The following is a 16,285-nucleotide window of genomic DNA, read 5'->3' as shown; positions in this document are numbered from 1 at the left end:
GCTACGACAACACCGAAAGCGTAAGAAAAGTTTACGTGCAATATTATCAACAACAGGGTTATAGAACATTCTCCGTCTTGCCTTGATAAGTATTTATCTTCTAAAATTATCGTCACATTATTCAAGAAGACAAAAACCTAATTTTATCTAGTGTAAAATGAAAACTTTCCTGGTGGGGGGAGTCCACGAGTTACGATCCCCACCTTGGATACGCGCTATAAACAATAACAGGGTCCGTAGAACATTCTCCGTCTTGCCTCGATAATTATTTATCTCCTTAAATTATCTCGTGTAAACTGAAAAATTTCCTGGGGGAAGGGGCTCGAGACTAGGGATGGCCAAATGGATCCGGATCCGAAAAATCCGGATCCAAAAGTTACGGATCTGGATCCGGATCCGAAAGTTCCGGTTCTGGATCCGGATCCGAGAGTTCCGGATCCGGGTCTGAAAGTTTCGGATCTGGATCCGGATCCGAAAGTTCCTGATCTGGATCCGGATCCGAGATTTCCGGATCTGGATCCGGATCCGAAAATTTCGGATCCGGATTCGGGTCCGAAAGATTCGGATCTGGATCCGGATCCGAAAATCCGGATCCGGATCCGTGAGTTTCGTATCTCAATCCCATTATAATATTACCACACCTTAAAAGGTATTATGATCTTCGATTACAAAGAAATTTTTCGTTAGTCCTACAAGAATTTTTTTCAAGTGTTGTTCCTAAAATACTTTGCTACGCATCGGCTAACACACTCGTGCACACATGTCAGAGGTGATGTTGTAAATGCCATTGAAACGAATATGTATTCATTCGAATGTATTGGAAATGAAAACACACATAAATGTGAAACATTCCATTCCAGGATGAAACCTTTAAAACATATAACAAGATAGAAATGTTATACAAAAATTATACAATTGTTCTACAGTTACAGTTCTACAAATTAAAATAAAACATTATAATATATGCAATGTTAAATAATTACAAAGTGTAAGACTAACAAGGGAGGTTATCTAAGTGTCCCCCTCCGATTTCCATGAAACTTGGCAGTATAGTGGGGCCCAAAGGAAGAAATACGTGTTTTTTTGTTTCATCTAAAAAACGGTTTTAGGGGGGCAAAACCCCCTCAAATGTCAAGATGAAGACAAATTGAAGTGAGGATCTGACCCCTGTGTCCCCCTCCGATTTCCATGATACTTGGCAGGTGTATGTAAAAACGGGCCCAAATGAAGAAATACGTGTTATTTTGTTTCATCTAAAAAACGGGTTTAGGGGGCAAAACCCCCTCAAATGTCAAGATGAAGACAAATTGAAGTTAGGATCTGACCCCTGTGTCCCCCTCCGATTTCCATGATACTTGGCAGGTGTATAGTGGGGCCCAATGGAAGAAATACGTGTTTTTTTGTTTCAGCTAAAAAACAGTTTTAGGAGGCAAAACCCCCTCAAATGTCAAGATGAGGACAAATTGAAGTAAGGATCTGACCCCTGTGTCCCCCTCCGATTTCCATGATACTTGGCAGGTGTATAGTGGGGCCCAATGGAAGAAATACGTGTTTTTTTGTTTCAGCTAAAAAACAGTTTTAGGAGGCAAAACCCCCTCAAATGTCAAGATGAGGACAAATTGAAGTGAGGATCTGACCCCTGTGTCCCTCCGATTTCCATAAAACTTGGCAGGTGTATAGTGGGGCCCAATGGAAGAAATGCGTGTTTTTTTGTTTCAGCTAAAAAACTGTTTTAGGGGGGCAAAACCCCCTCAAATGTCAAGATGAAGACAAATTGAAGTGAGGATCTGACCCCTGTGTCCCCCTCCGATTTCCATGATACTTGGCAGGTGTATAGTGGGGCCCAATGGAAGAAATACGTGTTTTTTTGTTTCAGCTAAAAAACAGTTTTAGGAGGCAAAACCCCCTCAAATGTCAAGATGAGGACAAATTGAAGTGAGGATCTGACCCCTGTGTCCCCCTCCGATTTCCATGATACTTGGCAGGTGTATAGTGGGGCCCAATGGAAGAAATACGTGTTTTTTTGTTTCAGCTAAAAAACAGTTTTAGGAGGCAAAACCCCCTCAAATGTCAAGATGAGGACAAATTGAAGTGAGGATCTGACCCCTGTGTCCCCCTCCGATTTCCATGATACTTGGCAGGTGTATAGTGGGGCCCAATGGAAGAAATACGTGTTTTTTTGTTTCAGCTAAAAAACAGTTTTAGGAGGCAAAACCCCCTCAAATGTCAAGATGAAGACAAATTGAAGTGAGGATCTGACCCCTGTGTCCCCCTCCGATTTCCATGATACTTGGCAGGTGTATGTAAAAACGGGCCCAAATGAAGAAATACGTGTTATTTTGTTTCAGCTAAAAAACGGGTTTAGGGGGCAAACCCCCCTCAAATGTCAAGATGAAGACAAATTGAAGTAAGGATCTGACCCCTGTGTCCCCCTCCGATTTCCATGATACTTGGCAGGTGTATAGTGGGGCCCAATGGAAGAAATACGTGTTTTTTTGTTTCAGCTAAAAAACAGTTTTAGGAGGCAAAACCCCCTCAAATGTCAAGATGAGGACAAATTGAAGTGAGGATCTGACCCCTGTGTCCCTCCGATTTCCACAAAACTTGGCAGGTGTATAGTGGGGCCCAATGGAAGAAATGCGTGTTTTTTTGTTTCAGCTAAAAAACGGGTTTAGGGGGCAAAACCCCCTCAAATGTCAAGATGAGGACAAATTGAAGTGAGGATCGGACCCCTGTGTCCCCCTCCGATTTCCATGATACTTGGCAGGTGTGTGTATAAACGGGCCCAAATGAAGAAATACGTGTTTTTTTTTGTTTCGGCTAAAAAACTGTTTTAGGGGGCAACCTCCCCCCCTCAAATGTCAATATGAGGACAAATTGAAGTAAGGATCTGACCCCTGTGTCCCCCTCCGATTCTCATGAAATTTGACAGGTGTATAGAGAGGCCCTATCCCCGCTGTTTCTTCCTATGCCATATTTACGTGGTTTCGGGGTCAGATCCCCACTTCAATTTGTCCTCATCTTGACATTTGAGAGGTGGTTGCCCCCAGAACAAATTTTTTGCCGAAACAAAAAAAAAAAGTATTTCTTCATTTGGGCCCTGTAAGTTTCATGGAAATCGGAGGGGGAGACTTAGACCTCCCTTGTAAGTGTATTAATTAATTACAAATCGCGCACGCGCGCACACACACACACACACACACACACACGCACACATACACATATATATATATGTGTGTGTGTGTGTGTGTGTGTGTGTGTGTGTGTGTGTGTGTGTGTGTGTGTGTGTGTATGTGTATGTATATTATATATATACGTATATTAGCAGGTAACAATATGTTATAAGCACATTCTTACTTTCCAAAGAAGCGCATGTGGGATGGCAAATCGGATCCGGATCCGGATCCAATAGTACAGGATCCGGATCCGAAAGTTCTGGATCCGGATCCGAAAATTCTGGATCCGGATCCGAAAGTTCTGGATCCGGATCCGAAAGTTCAGGATCCGGATCCGCGGATCCGGATCCGAAAAATTTTAGGATCCGGAACCAACCGGATCCGGATTTCGGATTCGCTAGGATCCGGATCTGGCCATCCCTACAGTCGAGACACCTGATGTCCACCTTGGATACGCATTATTAATAATAACAGGGTTATAGAACATTCTCCGTCCTGTCTCGATAATTATTCCTCTCCTTAAATTATCGTCACATTATTCAAGAAGTCAAAAACCTAATTTTATCAGTGTAAACTGAAAAATTTCCTTGGGGAGGGGCTCGAACCACCTGATCCCTGCCTTGGATACGCGCTATTAACAATAACAGGCTTATAGAACATTCTCTGTCTTGCCTAGATAATTATCTCTCAAATTATCACCATATTATTCAAAAAGCCAAAACCCTAATTTTATCTAGCGTAAACTGAAAATTTTATGAAGGGAGGGTTGAGCCCCCTGATTCCCACCTTGGATACGAGCTGTTACCAATAACAGGGTTATAGAATATTCTCCGTCTTGCCTCGATAATTATTTCTCTCCTTAAATTAACGTCACATTATTTTATTTGACACCACAAGAAACAAAAATTCTCATTTTATCTAGTGTAAATCGAAAACTTTTCGGGGGGACTTGAGCCCCCTAAGCCCCCCCTTGGATACGTGCCTGGGAAGCAGTCACGTTTATTACACCCTTACATTTACATACAATATTATAAAGTTCTGCTTTTAGATCTCGCACAAAGCCTTTTTCACAAAAATGGGTAATCTCGCATTTTTTTATATCAATCAAGCTGTGATATTTTAGATTTCTTCCGTTAGTTTTCTGATAATAGTTTTCACAGCTTTCCATAGCATTTAGGCATGATTTCAGTTGATAAGAACAAAATAATCTTATTTCAAAACATAGAGCAAAAAGAAATTTAACGCGCTTAAGTTAAAACTCCCTTATATTGGAAGCCTGGAGAGAACAAACCAGGGGTTCCTTCGTAACACGATTTCTTGAAAACCATTTTACACATTTGAATCAACTTTGTGATAAATTGATTAGAAAGGATGAATCTTAACAGCAAAAGTTGTAACTTTTCCCTTGCTACTATATTTTAGAAGATATTCCTTGTCAAATTTCTCAATATTTGCATAAGGAACCAGCCTTTTCCGTGCCGAGTGTTTCGATGGTGACGTCATGCATCCACGGACAACTGCGCATACGATCTGCGCCGCCGAACGAGCACCCCCTGGTAAACAACGATAATCTAGATTCTACACGTAGACAATTTTATACACGTAGATTACGTAATCTATGTAAACAACATGGCAAAAGGTGTTAACTTAGCAAAGGGCGCCGTGGAATTAGAAGAAAATTATACTGCGTATCAGTTGCTGATTGTAAGGAGAACTTTTCATATTCTTTCTTCCAAATTCGAACAATATCTCACCTTGGAAAAACCAAAGATAGGAAATATTCTAGTGTTTTATGGGAAAAAGACTAATTTTGCCTCACGACTGCCATCTGTTGTTTCTTTTGCATACTATTTATCTTCTTCCATAGTTGATAATAGAAGAGAAGAGAAATTTTGTTGTACATAGGATTCTTTTCAGTTCGTTAGGAACCAATATAGTTGAAAATGTCACTTTCTTTTCATGAAACCCTTGAAAATTAATTTTAATGCACTTTAGATTGTCTACGTAGTCTATGTAAACTACAACCCAATGTAATCTACGCGTAGATTACGTGTAGACAACGCATGTAGACGTAAACTTATAGTCTACGACACATCACTGGTGCACAGCCTTGAATTTTCTTCCGCACAGCCTTCCGCACCCCCTTTTCCAAACATATTTTCAACACAAAAAAGTTATTAACTTTCATAATATACGTTAAAGAATACGAACTAATCTAATGATCAGGGACTTTCTATTTCAAACTTAGTAAATCAGCGGTTCCAAAAGTGTGGTGCTACGCGAAACATCTTCCAATGCTCCTTAAACAAATAACCAGGTCTTAAAATTTAGAATTTTGTGCGGCCATGAGTCGTGTGCCGCTAAAAATCGAGTAGAAATAATTGAGGCGCATACTTGACCAGATAGGAGCTAAGTTATATAAATCAATTCAGTCTCATCCCTCTCATTAGAATGGTCCCAAGTAATATTTTTTGTTTTTCAACATTTAAAATGGTTTTATGTATCAGATCTATGAGGATGTAATTTACAATACTTGCTTTTAGTTCGTTTTAAAATGTGTTGCCTTAATATGTTTTTTTTGTTTGTATGTAATGTATGTAGTGAAATTAGAGTTGAAAATTGCTTTTGTAATGAAAAAAAACCTTGTTTCACATGTTTAAAGTTCTAAATTCTGAATGTTGACCTTCTATCCTAAAATAGTATGGTCATACAAGTGCTAGGTGAAAATTAGTGCTCCGTGATGAACGTCTCTACTGAAAAGTGCTCCATGACCTAAATAATGTATTTTAAACATTTATTGACATTAATTTATTTAGTAGAAGAGCTGTTTTCATACAAATGTTAGGGATTTTAACTTGACTTAGAAGCTAGATAGCGAATACGTGCCATTATATCTACAACATAAAATTAATAATTGACCCATTTTAATAACAGTATTATTAATAGATACATTGATCTTATTAGCGCATTAATTAACAACTTTATAATATTATTGTTACATGTTGGTTTGGACCCTTTCCGAAATATATATTCCGTGCCTGCATGTTTTCTTTGTTTTTTCAACATTGCACCCCATAAATTTCAATCCGTCCATCCTTAGCACCCCTAGACGATTAATTCTGGTCCCGATTAACCTTACTGTGCATAAAGTGGACTTAAGACACCAAGTCAATCAACTAATCATCAATATTCATATCATGCCAGAATTTGATTCAAAATTACCACTTCTTACTTTTTGTTTCAATTTCGAGTAGCTCCCAAGGCACAGAGAATGTTGTAAGTAATTAAACTTTCTATCCAGAGATGGCGCTGACGTTACATTTGAATTATTACTGAACAAATCTGGGAGAAAGATACTTGGTTAGACGAATCTATAATTAATTTAAACAATACTTTAAGCGTGTTTTCTAGAAATAACATAACTATTCCAGTATGGACAGTAAAACACAAATTGTTAGTCTATGTAACATACCCGTATGCAAAAGTTTCCTATAATAAAATGAAATACAATGATTGCACAAATTGTTCAACTCACCAGTCCAGTCAGAGGGCTGTTTGTGCCACGGATATAAGTAGGGAAGGGCTTGTTTTGAAAGCAGTAGAGCACTGAGCTGAAATTTGTAATTTTCAAACACTTTCAACTAGATTTTTGACAAAGAAATATACTCTATTGAAAAGATTCTCATAGCTGCGAACCATGGTTAATGCATCACTCCAGATGGCATAACAAAACGCTTGACAATCCTCTGAGAACCAAGGACTACAAAAGCTGCTTTTCATTGGTCAACGGTGATCAAAACTCGTAGGAGTTTGTGACGATAACTGGTTATGCTTTTTGCACGATTAGAATTAGTTCATAAACATTTCGAATTATGACACGAAGGTGAAGATACAATGGGTCTTTAGTTATCTGTATTTCCAATTGGTTATAACCATTGCGACATTGAATTTCGTTGTTATAGCAACGTTGGAATTCCAAATATTATCTCATTTATACATCGTTTATTGCAATAAATAACATTACACATAATTAACGTTGTACAAAGTAATTATTATACATTTTTAACCGTTACTAGAAAGTGACTTGTATAATATGTATAATTGTATAATTAACGTTACAAATTTTTAGCATATCCCTTGAACTCTAATTTATCAATATCTTGAGAACATTATGTAGCTACGTGATGTGAGAGAAGATGAGTTTGGCCACTACAACTTTCGTGAAGTTATAGCTGTTGGTTAGGCACGTATCCAATTCTATATTTCGGGGGGGGGGGGGTCCGATCCAAGTGCCTTATATGTAATAATAGTAATTCTAATGTAGTTAAAAGGTAAAGTTCCCCGTGCATATAGCACTGTACCATGAAGGCACGTTTAGGGGACGTGAGGATAGGGTCCCACACAATCTCGATCTAAGCTGTTTTAGAGGTGATGTGGTCGACACCACGGTGCGACCACCTTTACCCCCTAGGGTTGCCCCCAGGTACCCATTATTTGAAGCTGGTGGAGCCCTGGAGCCGCTTTATGTTGGGACAAGGCCGGAAAAATTAGGTCACCCACCCCGGGAATTAAACCCGAGTCTCCGGCGTGTCAGTCAGATAGCCTACCGACTAAAACACAATCAATATGTTAATAATATTAAAATAATGATAATATTTTAAAGAGGTAAATTAATAATAATAATTGTTATAAACAGATAAAGAGAATCGTGCATTCATTAGCTGCAGTGTAGTTAGGATCACTATTAATTGTATAAACACAGCTGTGGTATCAAAGAAAATAATTTCAAAATATTATTGGATTATTTATTGAATACCAAACAGATTATTAGGTCCAGTTGATGAAATGAAAAAGTCCATTATTTTGATGCATATTATTATTATTAATAGTGGTACGCATATATTTTCACAGGCGCTGCCAACGCAAAGCTGCATATCCCCTCTGGACCCCCTAAAATAGGTCCTTGCTGTTGGTCTGAAATTGTCATAGCAAGTAGATACTCCATAGAACTAGTTTGGTATTGTACTTGAATCCAATTTGTCACCAATTCTGAAGACGGCTGGCTTCAAAGCTCCCGTAACAAACTTTGCTAAATGCACTTGGTGATTTTTGGTGGGGTGGAAAGAACATCCACGGACATGCAGTGATTCGGAACCGGACTCCTGGCATCCTTCTGTGGTAACTCAAGTGGCAAGCGAATTGGAATTTGAATTTTATTACTCCATATAAACCATATACACTGGTATTTGGAGGGTTCAGTACAGTTCATACAAAGAAATATTATTACAAGATTTCTATAATTTACAATTTAAGTATTCACTAACACTATAATATTTGTGATTTCATAATAGTTTCTTATATCATTTGGTAGGTTATTGAATGCCATCTGTTCGGGTACTTCTTGAACTAATACAGGGTGTCCCACGAATTTTCATTTTCTTTTTTTCCTGTTTCCAGTATTTCCATGTCATAGACTATCACTAAATTTTCATTTTCTTTTTTTCCTGTTTCCAGTATTTCCATGTCATAGACCATCACTAAACACACCTTTTGTTGCCTTCAAACATCAACAGTGTTGCCACTGTACCTCATATTTTTTTTAAAACACCCATTTGGACCGGTACGCCTTTACGAGGCATTTCAGGATTGGCTATATGCGAAAACGATCGGTTTTCTTCTCTGAACTATAGATGGTGAAATAGTCCACCTACCCAAGGTGGAAATTGACGTCCAAATTTCCGTACGAATGTTTGACATGCAATTTTCCATGCTTTGTGGAAAAATAAATTTACACTTTCACTTACATTTGGCAACACTGCATGAACCACACTGCACCCCGTTTCTTGTTTCTATGTTTAAAAATATCTACTTGGACAGGGCTAACATTTGGCGTATGACTTATGTATGTACAGGTTTCGGTTACAAAGTAACGCCACTCTTAATTCCCAGTTGCGCCGTTCGTGGGAACCCTGTATTAGTCTGGGAAGTATGGTTTTAGAAGCTGTTTATTTCGGGTGTTATGTGTACGGCATATTGAGCTTCGTGGCGCAATATTTTTTCTCACATACGTCATTTCATATATGTACAGTGAAGGGAGGGTTAATATTTTGTATTTTTAATCAACGTTTTGCACAATTCCCTAGATTTTATTCCTACTATAATCCTAATGGCTTGCTTTTGTTGAATTGAATTGTTGTTTTAAGTCCACTTTATGCACAGTAAGGTTAATCGGGACTGGACCTACAGTTTAAAGTGGGATCGGAACCATTGTGCCATGTGCCTCCACCGGGTATCGAACCCGGGACCCCTTGATTACAAGGCAACAACGCTACCACTGCGCCATCGGGGATGCCCGGCTTGCTTTTGTTATCTAAATCAAATGCTTCTAAACTTGCCGGTGAGTTCCCCCAAAATTCTATTGCATAATTTATTAGTGAATGAAACGCTGCGTAATATAAAAGGGTGTTCGAATAAAAGCGATGGATTTAATATGCTTAAGAAAATACTGTATCTTTACAAAATGGCAATTATTTTTACATCATTACAACGGGTAAAATGTTCCGATTTAACAATAAAAGATTTTTTTTGAACTCGCAATAACACTCTCACGCACAATAACGATGCTCTCAACAGACCGGCTAGATTGAGAGCGCGGTGTTTTTAATGTCTGCTGTCGAACCTGTTTCCTCAAATTTCTTGATCAACTTGCTAACTTACTCTCACTAGGTGTACATTAACGTCCAAGGATTGCACAAAGCTTCCTTAAAGTCTCTGCATAACACTCGCCATTCTTGTAATGAGGTTTCACTATCAAAACTCGATGTTCCTTTGTGTAACCCTCCATGTCAACTAAGCTGCAACAATCACTGATAAAGGTATTGTTAGAACATGTTTTGCGTAAATGAAACTTGGCATCCTTAAATCGGAGCATTTACCCGTTGTAATGATGTAAAAATATTTGTCATTCTTCTTTAAAAAAGTGGTCTGTTCATCATATTAAATCCGTCGCTCTTATTGGGCCATCCTTTTACTTGCATTAGTGAATTTGTATTAAGTGTTTGTTTTAATATCCACATTACAAATATTGAATTTTGTTTTTTAACAAGGAATTAGTCACTCGTCACGGAGAAAATAATGAACAGGAAGGAAAACATGCAGATCAGCTACTAAACAAAAAAAACATTCTATACTAGTTTCCCCTTATCAAGGCCACCATGCCAAGAAAGAAGTCTAGTGGTATGCACAGTGTATTCAAAATGGCTTTATTGTGTAAGGTAGTTGGAGGCGACATTGAGGTTGAAAAAAGAACCGCTACATGCACATGATCTGTGGCGAAGGTTAGCAGGAAAATTCCGTCCTACTTCCTGCTCAGAGAAGACAAAGAACGGCTCCGGTGATTTTGTCCACTGCTGGAGAACACAGCGAGTGTAACGGTTCCTATACGTGGACAACTAGGGGGAATTGCGTAATAAGGGAATGTTTTGAAATTGACGACGGTAATAACTAATAAGCTTATGATTTCATGAAACTTCGCTTCTTCTGCGTCATGCTTTGAGAATCGTGTCCTTCCACGTAATCCACTTCAAAACATATTTACATTAGCTTTTAGTTTCACTAACAAAGCAAATACTTTGGTAAGTACCTGGATCCCGAAAGCAGTTTCCATTGATTGCTTACTTTTATTTTACTTCACTTTTCTGCCACGTTTTAGCCGGTGGCGGAGTGGTTAGGACATCGCGCTACGATGTCAGGGATCCCGGGTTCGAATCCTGGCCTGGGCATGGATCTTTGTGTCTATTCATCAATTTCATCATATCATCACTCATCCAAGTTAGCCAGAAGTGGCAATAGAAGGGAAGTAAAAATAAAGCAAATCAATTCTACCACTTTTTACTAATCGCGAAGACTTGAACGTGAGGTTGACATTTGAATAACTCTAGAAAGGGCTACCCTTACACCTCAGGAGTGGTGATGCGATGTCATTTATGAAGGAACATGCACAAACAACAATCATGCCCTGGTCTGCATTCGAACCAGTGATGTGCCGTACACTATACGTATACGTCTACATGGGTTGTATACACGTAATCTACGCGTAGATTACATTTGGTTGTAGTTTACATAGACTACGTAGACAATCCAAAGTACATTAGAAATAATTTTGAAGACTTTTATGAAAGGAAAGTGACATTTTCAAGTATATTTGTTCCTGACGAACAGACAAGAATCTTTTTTACAAGAAAATTTCTCTCTTCTCTTCTACCAACTTCGAAAGAAAATTAATCGTATGCAAAAGAAAACAACAGATGGCAGTCGTGAGGCAAAAGGAGTCCTTTTCCCACAAAACACTAAAATATTTCCTATAATAAGCTTTTTTCCTAAGTGAGAAATTGTTCAAAATTGAAAGGAAGAGTATGAAAGGTTTTTCTCACACATTAGCAACTGTTACGCAGTATATTTTTTTACTTCCACAGCGCCCTTAGATAAGTTTTCACCTTTCGCCATGTTGTTTACATAGATTACGTTATCTACGTGTATAAAATAGTCTACGTGTAGAATGAAGACTGTCGTTGTTTACACGTAGACGCACATCACTGATTCGAACCCAGGACCCCTAGCGTCGCAGCGCACTGTGCTAACAACTCTGCCACGGAGGTCGGCCAACCACGACAGTAGTGTTTGGGAAGTTAATTTTGAAACGTTACTGAGTTATAGTTACTCATTTGAGAAAGTAACTTAGTTACTTCTATTCCTTTATTATAATTCATAATTACTTTGATGTGTGTGAATTAGTAAAATGGTTTCATCGTTTTAGAGAGTTAATTACAGAAATATTTAGAAGTGAAAATGTAATGGAATTCCTATGTTATAGTAGTAATTGTATTTTGTTTGTTTCATTGTACTAGATTTTGCGGGTTAAGTGGTAGAGCAGCCACAGGCTAAACTTCGCCCATGAATAAAGAATTTCTAATTCTAATTCTAGTTTACTTCAGATCCATAACCTTCCCTCGTCGCAAAATACATAAGGGGTAATGGGACTTTTGGCTGTACTTTGCACGAATGATATATATAATATTGGATGAAATAATAATTATAATACTTTTTTCTTTCTTTTCCAGATTCCACTTGCTGAAACAACTTCTGAGGTATGTACTCTGTACTATTATGGCCAAATATGCTAAAATATGCCATTAAAAAGCACCTTAATTCAATTAGTTTCTTCACAATATGAATTTCTATATATTTAGGGAACACATCACCCTTATCAAAAAAATATGCTAAGTCATAAAAATCCTAGCCCTGACCTTTATCTGGTACTGAGCCCCCTGAAGCGCGGGGCCTCGGGCGAGTGCCCGACTTGCCCCTACCCAGGCCCGGCCCTGCACATGCTGAATATAAACGACTACATGGCAATGCTTGTAGAATGCATTCCTCACTAAGTACGTTGCAATCATTTGTGCATAAATATAATAATAGCGTTAACTATTGTAGAATATAAATTGTACACGAATTTGTAATTAATAAGACCGAAATTGTTTGTATAATACAAGAGTTATTCTGCTCTAAATGACAATAACTGGTTATTAAGTCCCATTCAACAATGTATTAAAAAGGAGACCAGTTACGCAAGAATGGAATTATTGTTTTCACTTTCTTGATTTAAAGACTAAATTGATAGCGTTTCTTTAAACAATATTGCGTTATGTAACTCTTATTGATTATTTAGAAAGTTGCAAAGGCAAGAAAAGAAACTTTACAGGAAGTGCCTGAAGGAATCACGTTTCCATGTGTCATTCTCTTTTTCGGAATTTCTGTTTCGGTTATTTTACGCCTCTTTTCTACGTCTTGGATTCATCTCGACGATGAATGATGGTTCAAACACAACCAGGTTTCGAAACTGGGAGTTCTGGCGCCTTATTGTAACTTGATTTGATGTTTTAAGTCCACTTTATTCACAGTAAGGCTCATTGGGACTATAATGCACTTTAAAGTGTGATCCGAACCACACACAGAAAACTAAATGCATCATATCGATTGATGCAACAGAATACATCGATTGATGCACTAAAGTGTGTTTTGTAGCTTCTTCAAAGAATCAGATTCACATTTGATGCATTTTGGTGCATTCTTGTATGTCGTGAAAGAAACACCGAAGTACATCATTTGCTTCAAGTGAGGATTTCTTTCAGTCGAGATGCAATTTAATGCATCAGTTGATACACCTTGATGCACCTTCCTGCATCTTTTTGGATGATGCACTTAAACGTTTGGTCTGAGCTACAGACTTTATGTAGCTCAGACGAAACGTTTAAGTGCATCATCGAAAAAGATGCAGGAAGTTGCATCAAAACGCATCTGGACTGAAATAAATCCTCAATTGAATCAAATGATGCACTTTGGTGTTTCTTTCAAGGCATACAAAAATGCACCAAAATGCATCAAATGTGAATCTGATTCTTTGAAGAAGCTACAAAACACACTTTAGTGCATCAACCGATGCATTCTGGTGCATCAAACGATATGATCCATTTAGTTCTCTGAGTGCACTATGTGCCTCCACCGGGTATCCAACCCGGAACCCCTTAATTACATGGCAACGACGCTACAACTGCGCCATCGAGGAGGCCTGTTTCCCTCTTACGCTAGTCGCTTCGGTACTGGTAAGTTTTTTTACTCATGTTTCAAAATCATTATATACTGTACATATGAGCTACATATCGTCATTTGAACAATCAAAAGGCTAATCTTATTACCACAAACACTTCACATGTTACCGATTGATTTATTGACTTGCTTCATTTTACTTCGCTTTTTGTGTCACTCACAAATATCCATGCCCAAGCCAGGATTCGAACCCGGGACCCCTGGCGTTTCACATGTTACCGAACAGTTTCAGGATTCGTCCAATCACTTCGCATAATTTTAAGTATTTGATCCGGTCTACTTTTCCTTTGTTACTGTAATAATTTCATAGCATTCGATGCAGTTAGCCTGTTCCTCATTCTAGATGTTTCGTGCCTTATTTTTAGTACAGTAAAACCTCGTTAATCCGAACTAATGGGGGAATAAGTTGACCGGTTTAACGAAAGTCTGGATTAACTGAAATAACCTAAGAGAACAGTAGAAAGTGCATTAAAATTCCGTTTATAGCAAGAAGACACTTTCATTATGGTGTATTTAGGCATAGGCCTAAATACACTATACAAGTACAGTAAAATGTGAAGCAACACTGTACATACAATCATGGACGTCCGCAGGATTTTTTCCAGGGAGGGGCAAGGAAGGTATTTTTTTCCAGGGGGGGGCAAAAAAGTCACATTTTCCCCCAAAAGAGTGTTGTTCCCTAAAAAAACATTGCTTAAATTTGAATTTATGGTGTTCATGCAATAATTAACACATATTATTGTGGCTAAAATGAAATTTTATGTGTGAAATACATAATTTTTGGTTGACTTTCATTTTCCAGGGGGGGGGCCACGGCCCCCCCTTGCCCCCCCTTCCGGACGCCCATGCATACAATGCAGTACAAGGGTGTTCCTGTGTCAATGCGGCTTCTTCCGAAAGCATTCTCCTTTTCTTTTTTGCCTTTTGCCTGTCCGGATTAAGCGAAGTCCGGCTTATTTGGGTCCGGATTAATGAGGTTATACTGTATTAATAATAACCCGTGGCGCAACACCCCTTGAGGGCCAGCGTCTATCTCCCAATTACGAATCTCTCCCCCAAATACCTCAGCAGAGGTGGACGACCATTCAACAGTTACGGGGGTGACGTGTGGTCAGCACGACGAACTCCCAGTCGCTGTTGTTGGTTTCTAATGCTGCTCTCCAATTTCCTCAAGATGGTGGGTGGACCGTTTCCATGAAAAAGGCCGAAATCACAGGAGGGAAGTTGTTACGCTTCCCCCATGAGACTCGAACCAGCGCGTATCTCGTAGCCGGAACCCAAAGCCTGACGCCTTACGGCTACTGTGCGGGACATTTATTCAGGATTGCGTCGTCGCCTTGTAATCAAGGGGTCTTGGGTTTGATACCCGGTGGAGGCACATAGTGGCTCGGAACCCACTTTAAACTGTACGTCCAGTTCCGATTAGCCTTTCTGTGCATAAAGAGGACTTCAATCAATCAATTATTCAGGATTGTTAAAGGTCCAGGTATCCAGAATTCTAATGGGTTCTATTGTAAATTTTGGAATTTGGATTAAAATTTTTTGGGTGCGTCAGCACTGAGGCTATTTTGCACCCGTCACACTATACGGGTTGAGCCCCTTATCATAACAAAAATAAAAGTGTGTCTGAAAACTAAAATTTCATTACCTTGGTTAAAAGCTAAGGCTGAAAAAAGCGCTCAGCACAAATAAGAACAAAACTCAGGACGACATATAATTATACTGGCCATGGGGCCAGTCGCCAGAGCCTCGTTAGTCTGCAGTCCAGGGTGTACTACGTGGAAGTGAGGTTGACTATTGGGTGCACTACGTGGAAGGAGCACCCCTTACACACCAGGGTTCTATTGGGTTCCGAACAGGACCGGAACCTTTTTCTCTCGCACAATTGAAATTCGGTCCAAGTTACGTATTGTTTAAATTCAACTGGGGAAAATGTTCCTGGACCGTATTTAAATTGAGCCGGAAAAGGTTCCTGGACCGGAATTGAATTTATTTAAAACTCCTGGTCCTTTAACAACCATGTGTTTATTATTTAAAAGTTATTTTGGTGATTAGGTCCTCCACTCAGCCCCAGGGGCGTCGCCAGAAATTTTTGTAGGGGGGGGTCAAAACTCGATTAGTAGAAATAATACTACTACTACTATTAATAACAATAAGAATAATTACTACGGTTTTGATTGTTATTTTACAACAATAACTATTTCAAAATAATAAAATTAACCGATTATATTACAAATTTATTATTATTATTATTATTATTATTATTATTATATAAATGGGAAGACTTTACTAGTCGGCCTCATGAATTTTCAACATAACTGTATTCCACTATATTTTACTTTTCATACAGTTACTGGAATGAAATTCATAGTTATTGTACTTTGTTATTAACTTTACACACCTTGTCAAAGAGAGACTTTAAAAGTTAGGGAAAATTTTATTCA

At 38.6% G+C, this 16,285-nt stretch overlaps 1 protein-coding gene across 2 annotated transcripts in view; it reads left to right on the top strand.

Moving 5' to 3' along the window:
* The window catches only part of LOC145979836 (alpha-tocopherol transfer protein-like), a 179,555-nt gene that overhangs the window by 63,687 nt on the left and 99,583 nt on the right, over positions 1 to 16,285 (top strand). Inside the window, exon 2 of one of the 2 annotated variants that reach the window (XM_083112864.1) lies at positions 12,296 to 12,322. The exons of the other annotated variant lie outside the window; for it this stretch is intronic. The gene's annotated coding sequence lies outside the window, so the exon portion shown is untranslated. The remainder of the gene's footprint in view (positions 1 to 12,295; positions 12,323 to 16,285) is intronic. 2 annotated transcript variants of the gene reach the window in all.

The sequence above is a fragment of the Lepisma saccharinum genome, chromosome 26 (genome assembly GCF_977018435.1).
Source record: "Lepisma saccharinum chromosome 26, izLepSacc3.1, whole genome shotgun sequence".
Taxonomy (NCBI): domain Eukaryota; kingdom Metazoa; phylum Arthropoda; class Insecta; order Zygentoma; family Lepismatidae; genus Lepisma; species Lepisma saccharinum.
This window is presented reverse-complemented; position numbering and strand designations above follow the sequence as displayed.